This window comes from Coregonus clupeaformis, unplaced genomic scaffold (assembly GCF_020615455.1).
Source record: "Coregonus clupeaformis isolate EN_2021a unplaced genomic scaffold, ASM2061545v1 scaf1196, whole genome shotgun sequence".
NCBI classification, from domain to species: Eukaryota; Metazoa; Chordata; class Actinopteri; order Salmoniformes; family Salmonidae; genus Coregonus; species Coregonus clupeaformis.
The window spans coordinates 44848-52500 of NW_025534650.1; positions in this window are offsets into that span (position 1 = coordinate 44848).

Sequence of the window (7653 nt, forward strand, 5' to 3'; positions counted from 1 at the left end):
CTATACTGTCCCCCACCACTTGGCATACGCTCCCACCACTTGGCTATACTGTCTCCCACCACTTGGCTATACTGTCTCCCACCACTTGGCTATACTGTCTCCCACCACTTGGCTGCATACTGTCTCCCACCACTTGGCAACTCTCCCCACCACTTGGCTATACTGTCCCCACCACTTGGCTATACTGTCTCCCCACCACTTGGCTATACTGTCTCCCCACCACTTGGCTATACTGTCTCCCACCACTTGGCTATACTGTCTCCCACCACTTGGCTATACTGTCTCCCCACCACTTGGCTATACTGTCTCCACCACTCTGGCTATACGCTCCCACCACTTGGCTATACTGTCTCCCCACCACTTGGCTATACTGTCTCCCCACCACTTGGCTATACTGTCTCCCCACCACTTGGCTATACTGTCTCCCACCACTTGGCTATACTGTCTCCCACCACTGGCTATACTGTCTCCCACCACTTGGCTATACTGTCTCCCACCACCTGCGCTATACTGTCTCCCCACCACTTGGCTATACTGTCTCCCCACCACTTGGCTATACTGTCTCCCCACCACTTTGGCTATACTGTCTCCCACCACTTGGCTATACTGTCCCACCACTTGGCTATACTGTCTCCCCACCACTTGGCTATACTGTCTCCCACCACTTGGCTATCTTCTCCACCACTTGGCATATACTGTCTCCCACCACTTGGCTATACTGTCTCCCACCACTTGGCTATACTGTCTCCCCACCACTTGGCTATACTGTCTCCCACCACTTGGCCATACTGTCTCCCACCACTTGGCTATACTGTCTCCACCACTTGGCTATACTGTCTCCCCACCACTTGGCTATACTGTCTCCCACCACTTGGCTATACTGTCTCTCACCACTTGGCTATACTGTCTCTCACCACTTGGCCATACTGTCTCTCACCACTTGGCTATACTGTCTCCCACCACTTGGCTATACTGTCTCCCACCACTTGGCTATACTTGTCTCCCACCACTTGGCTATACTGTCTCCCCACCACTTGGCAACGTCTCCCCACCACTTGGCATACTGTCTCCCCACCACTTGGCTATACTGTCTCCCCACCACTTCGGCTATACTGTCTCCCACCACTTGGCTATACTGTCTCTCCACCACTTGGCTATACTGTCTCCGCACCACTTGGCTATACTGTCTCCCCACCACTTGGCTATACTGTCTCCCTCACCACTTGGCTATACTGTCTCCCACCACTTGGCTATACTGTCTCCCACCACTTGGCTATACTGTCTCCCACCACTTGGCTATACTGTCTCCCACCACTTGGCTATACTGTCTCCCACCACTTGGCTATACTGTCTCTCACCACTTGGCTATACTGTCTCCCACCACTTGGCTATACTGTCTCCCACCACTTGGCTATACTGTCTCCCACCACTTGGCTATACTGTCTCCCCACCACTTGGCTATACTGTCTCCCACCACTTGGCTATACTGTCTCCCACCACTTGGCTATACTCGTCTCCCCACCACTGGCTATACTGTCTCCACCACTTGGCTATACTGTCCCCACCACTTGGCTATACTGTCCCCCACCACTTGGCTATACTGTCTCCCACCACTTGGCTATACTGTCTCCCCACCACTTGGCTATACTGTCTCCCACCACTTGGCTATACTGTCTCCCACCACTTGGCTATACTGTCTCCCACCACTTGGCTATACTGTCTCCCACCACTTACCTGTTGTCTTGTGCCATTTACCTTCCTTCAGACAGTATTGGCAGAGCAGTAGGTGAGCGGTGCAACATTGTAGCCTAGTACCAATAACAACAGTAGAGTGAAGGTTTTGCTACTAATTCCTCTTGAAAAGTAGAAACATCAAGTACAAAAAGCAAGGAAGTTGGGCCATATGTTCATAAAGAAAGAAGTAAAGATGACAGGACAGTTTTGAGTAGAACATCAGCAGTTTGAAGAATAGCTGAGTGGAATATGTTACTGTCATGGCAGTCATCAAGTCAGGAAAAAGTAGTGATCTCATTTATTGTTTACATTTTAAAACCAAACCCCAATTTGTTTACAACAGACCCAACAACAAAGCATGGCAATTCCCACTCAGCTACCCTGGTCTGTATTAGGCTACCACTGTTCAGCTATCGTGGAAACCACTAAAGTTCTGAAGTGTTCTCTTAGCGACGGCAATCAAATCTGTGGTAACATTTTAAACGAGTAAAAACGTGTGTTGAACGGAACCTTCATCAAGTTCAACAGAACTTTGAACGTGTCACTTAATCTAGTCCTACTCTCAGCTGGTGTGGTGGCTTTAGTTTCTTCATTGAGCGGTAGCAGTGGGGCTCTCACAGAGATCTCATTTGTAGCCCTGTTTTTACCTGATACTTTCATAAAAGTACAAACACATGAAGTGAGAGGTGTGTATATACACATGATTCAACTTTATTTAAAGCATGATTAACCTGAAGCAGGACGGAGTCATGACTTAAAACACCAAAGCAAGGCTTCTAGCTCAGGCTAGCTAGCGTTAGCATATTACCTTCAAAGAAAAGAAGAAACGTAAAATTTGAAGCCTTTATCCAGTTTGCTACGTGGTGTCGTACTGGATGTCCGGACGACCCTCCGTATATATCATTAACAGATACTTTAGGCAACTCCAGCAAACACCTTGTAAACTTCATCTCTGCCATCATAACGGTCTACTGTCGCTGTCTTAATGTTGTTGTTTTCCGGTAACCGGAAATGGCCAAGCATCCTGACGCCAATGCGGAAGTGATGCGTGCATAGAGCCTATTCTATCCTTAACCCTGAACCTCCTAGAAATAGCATTTGTCCTTGTGGGGACCAACAAAATGTCCCCAGATGGTCAAATTTTTGTTTGTTTACTATTGTTGTGGGGACTTCTGGTCCAAGTATAGTTAAACAAGTCCACACACTTTACATTTGAGTCATTTAGCAGACACTCTTAGCCAGAGCGACTTACAGTAGTGAGTGCCTACATTTTCTTACGCCCAGGCACATGTGCACACAAACACCATTTAAAACATTGACTGCTAAAACGAATGTGTAAGTCTTTATATACATGGGTTGAAATGACATTATCGTTCTCTCTCTCTCCTCCCCGTCCCTTCCTTCTCTCCTCCCCTCTCCTCCCTCCTCTCCTCTCCTCCTCTCCCTCCCTCCTTCTCTCCTCCCCCTCTCTCTCCTCCCTCCCTCCCTTCTCTCCTCCCCCTCTCTCTCCTCCCTCCCTCCTTTCTCCTCCTCTCTCCTCCCTCCCTCCCTTCTCTCCTCCCCCTCTCTCTCCTCCTCTCTCTCTCTCTCTCTCCCTCCCCCTCTCTCTCCTCTCCCTCCCTTCTCTTCCTCCCCCTCTCTCAGAGAAGCCCAGGGTGTATCCAGCCAGTGTGTTCCAGACCAGAGGATTCAACACTGACCTCCTTCATGTCTCTGTTTCACTACATCCCTCATCAGGTATCTCTCTGTCTCTGTCTCTCTGTCTCTCTGTCTCTCTGTCTCTCTGTCTCTCTGTCTCTCTGTCTCTCTGTCTCTCTGTCTCTCTGTCTCTCTGTCTCTGTCTGTCTGTCTGTCTGTCTGTCTCTCTGTCTGTCTGTCTGTCTGTCTGTCTGTATTTCTACAGATGGGAGGTTGTATGCAGATATGGACACTCCCAACACTCCCAACAGTAAGAACAACAGCAGAAACCTGCATCCCAAATGGCACCCTTACTTCATAAAGTGCACTACTTTTGACCAGAGCCCTATACGTCCAGGTCAAAAGCAGGTCACTGCACTATATAGGGAATAGGGTGGCATTTGGGATGCAACCATAGTGGACATACCTTACTGCCTCATAGACTGACGCTGTGATCTCCCTCTATAGAGCTGCTGCTCAGTGGATACGGGACAACATACTGGACAGGTGTGTGTGTGTGTGTGTGTGTGTGTGTGTGTGTGTGTGTGTGTGCAGTGTTGGGGAGTAGTGAACTGTGTGTAGTTAAACTAGTAATGTAAATACATTGTCTGTTCAGTAGCGGGGCTCGAGACAGGCACTAGACTTGTCTGTTCAGTAGCGGGGCTCGAGACAGGCACTAGACTTGTCTGTTCAGTAGCGGGGCTCGAGACAGGCACTAGACTTGTCTGTTCAGTAGCGAGACAGGCACTAGACTTGTCTGTTCAGTAGCGGGGCTCGAGACAGGCACTAGACTTGTCTGTTCAGTAGCGGGCTCGAGACAGGCACTAGACTTGTCTGTTCAGTAGCGAGACAGGCACTAGACTTGTCTGTTCAGTAGCGGGGCTTCGAGACAGGCACTAGACTTGTCTGTTCAGTAGCGGGCTAGAGAGACAGGCACTAGACTTGTCTGTTCAGTAGCGGGGCTCGAGACAGGCACTAGACTTGTCTGTTCAGTAGCGGGGCTCGAGACAGGCACTAGACTTGTCTGTTCAGTAGCGGGGCTCGAGATAGGCACTGGACTTGTCTGTTCAGTAGCGGGGCTCGGAGACAGGCACTAGACTTGTCTGTTCAGTAGGGGCTAGAGAGACAGGCACTAGACTTGTCTGTTCAGTAGCGGGGCTTAGAGAGACAGGCACTAGACTTGTCTGTTCAGTAGCTGAGACAGGCACTAGACTTGTCTGTTCAGTAGCGGGGCTCGAGACAGGCACTAGACTTGTCTGTTCAGTAGCGGGGCTAGAGAGACAGGCACTAGACTTGTCTGTTCAGTAGCTGAGACAGGCACTAGACTTGTCTGTTCAGTAGCGGGCTCGAGACAGGCACTAGACTTGTCTGTTCAGTAGCGAGACAGGCACTAGACTTGTCTGTTCAGTAGCGAGACAGGCACTAGACTTGTCTGTTCAGTAGCGGGGCTCCGAGACAGGCACTAGACTTGTCTGTTCAGTAGCGGGGCTAGAGAGACAGGCACTAGACTTGTCTGTTCAGTAGCGGGGCTCGAGACAGGCACTAGACTTTGTCTGTTCAGTAGTGGGGCGAGGACAGGCACTAGACTTGTCTGTTCAGTAGCGGGGCTAGAGAGACAGGCACTAGACTTGTCTGTTCAGTAGCGTGGGCTCGAGACAGGCACTAGACTTGTCTGTTCAGTAGCGGGCTCGAGACAGGCACTAGACTTGTCTGTTCAGTAGCGGGGCTCGAGACAGGCACTAGACTTGTCTGTTCAGTAGCGGGGCTGAGACAGGCACTAGACTTGTCTGTTCAGTAGCGGGTCGAGACAGGCACTAGACTTGTCTGTTCAGTAGCGGGGGCTCGAGACAGGCACTAGACTTGTCTGTTCAGTAGCGGGGCTCGAGACAGGCACTAGACTTGTCTGTTCAGTAGCGGGGGCTCGAGACAGGCACTAGACTTGTCTGTTCAGTAGCGGGGCTCGAGACAGGCACTAGACTTGTCTGTTCTGTTCAGTAGTGGGGCTCGAGACAGGCACTAGACTTGTCTGGTCTGTTCAGTAGCGGGCTCGAGACAGGCACTAGACTTGTCTGTTCAGTAGCGGGGCTCGAGACAGGCACTAGACTTGTCTGTTCAGTAGCGGGCTCGAGACAGGCACTAGACTTGTCTGTTCAGTAGCGGGGCTCAGAGACAGGCACTAGACTTGTCTGTTCAGTAGCGGGGCTCGAGACAGGCACTAGACTTGTCTGTTCAGTAGCGGGGCTCGAGACAGGCACTAGGACTTGTCTGTTCAGTAGCGGGGCTAGAGAGACAGGCACTAGACTTGTCTGTTCAGTAGCGGGCTCGAGACAGGCACTAGACTTGTCTGGTCTGTTCAGTAGCGGGCTCGAGACAGGCACTAGACTTGTCTGGTCTGTTCAGTAGCGGGGCTCGAGACAGGCACTGGACTTGTCTGGCCTGTTCAGTAGCGGGGCTCGAGACAGGCACTAGACTTGTCTGTTCAGTAGCGGGGCTCGAGACAGGCACTAGACTTGTCTGTTCAGTAGCGGGCTCGAGACAGGCACCAGACTTGTCTGTTCAGTAGCGGGCTCGAGACAGGCACTAGACTTGTCTGGTCTGTTCAGTAGCGGGGCTCGAGACAGGCACTAGACTTGTCTGTTCAGTAGCGGGGCTCGAGACAGGCACTAGACTTGTCTGGTCTGTTCAGTAGCGGGGCTCGAGACAGGCACTAGACTTGTCTGGTCTGTTCAGTAGCGGGGCTCGAGACAGGCACTAGACTTGTCTGTTCAGTAGCGGGGCTCGAGACAGGCACTAGACTTGTCTGTTCAGTAGCGGGGCTCGAGACAGGCACCAGACTTGTCTGTTCAGTAGCGGGGCTCGAGACAGGCACTAGACTTGTCTGTTCAGTAGCGGGGCAAGAGACAGGCACTAGACTTGTCTGTTCAGTAGCGGGGCTCGAGACAGGCACTAGACTTGTCTGTTCAGTAGCGGGGCTCGAGACAGGCACTAGACTTGTCTGTTCAGTAGCGGGGCTCGAGACAGGCACTAGACTTGTCTGTTCAGTAGCGGGGCTCGAGACAGGCACTAGACTTTGTCTGTTCAGTAGCTGAGACAGGCACTAGACTTGTCTGTTCAGTAGCGGGGCTCGAGACAGGCACTAGACTTGTCTGTTCAGTAGCGGGGCTCGAGACAGGCACTAGACTTGTCTCGTTCAGTAGCGGGCTAGAGAGACAGGCACTAGACTTGTCTGTTCAGTAGCGGGGCTTCGAGACAGGCACTAGACTTGTCTGTTCAGTAGCGGGGCTCTGAGACAGGCACTAGACTTGTCTGTTCAGTAGCGGGGCTAGAGAGACAGGCACTAGACTTGTCTGTTCAGTAGCGGGGCTAGAGAGACAGGCACTAGACTTGTCTGTTCAGGAGCGGGGCTAGAGAGACAGGCACTAGACTTGTCTGTTCAGTAGCGGGGCTCGAGACAGGCACTAGACTTGTCTGTTCAGTAGCGGGGGCTCGAGACAGGCACTAGACTTGTCTGTTCAGTAGCGAGACAGGCACTAGACTTGTCTGTTCAGTAGCGGGGGCTCGAGACAGGCACTAGACTTGTCTGTTCAGTAGCGGGGGCTCGAGACAGGCACTAGACTTGTCTGTTCAGTAGCGGGGCTAGCGACAGGCACTAGACTTGTCTGTTCAGTAGCGGGCTCGAGACAGGCACTAGACTTGTCTGTTCAGTAGCGAGACAGGCACTAGACTTGTCTGTTCAGTAGCGGGGCTCGAGACAGGCACTAGACTTGTCTGTTCAGTAGCGAGACAGGCACTAGACTTGTCTGTTCAGTAGCGGGGCTCGAGACAGGCACTAGACTTGTCTGTTCAGTAGCGGGGCTCGAGACAGGCACTAGACTTGTCTGTTCAGTAGCGAGACAGGCACTAGACTTGTCTGTTCAGTAGCGAGACAGGCACTAGACTTGTCTGTTCAGTAGCGAGACAGGCACTAGACTTGTCTGTTCAGTAGCGGGGCTCGAGACAGGCACTAGACTTGTCTGTTCAGTAGCGGGGCTAGAGAGACAGGCACTAGACTTGTCTGTTCAGTAGCGGGGCTCGAGACAGGCACTAGACTTGTCTGTTCAGTAGCGGGGCTAGAGAGACAGGCACTAGACTTGTCTGTTCAGTAGCGGGGCTAGAGAGACAGGCACTAGACTTGTCTGTTCAGTAGCGAGACAGGCACTAGACTTGTCTGTTCAGTAGCGGGGCTCGAGACAGGCACTAGAC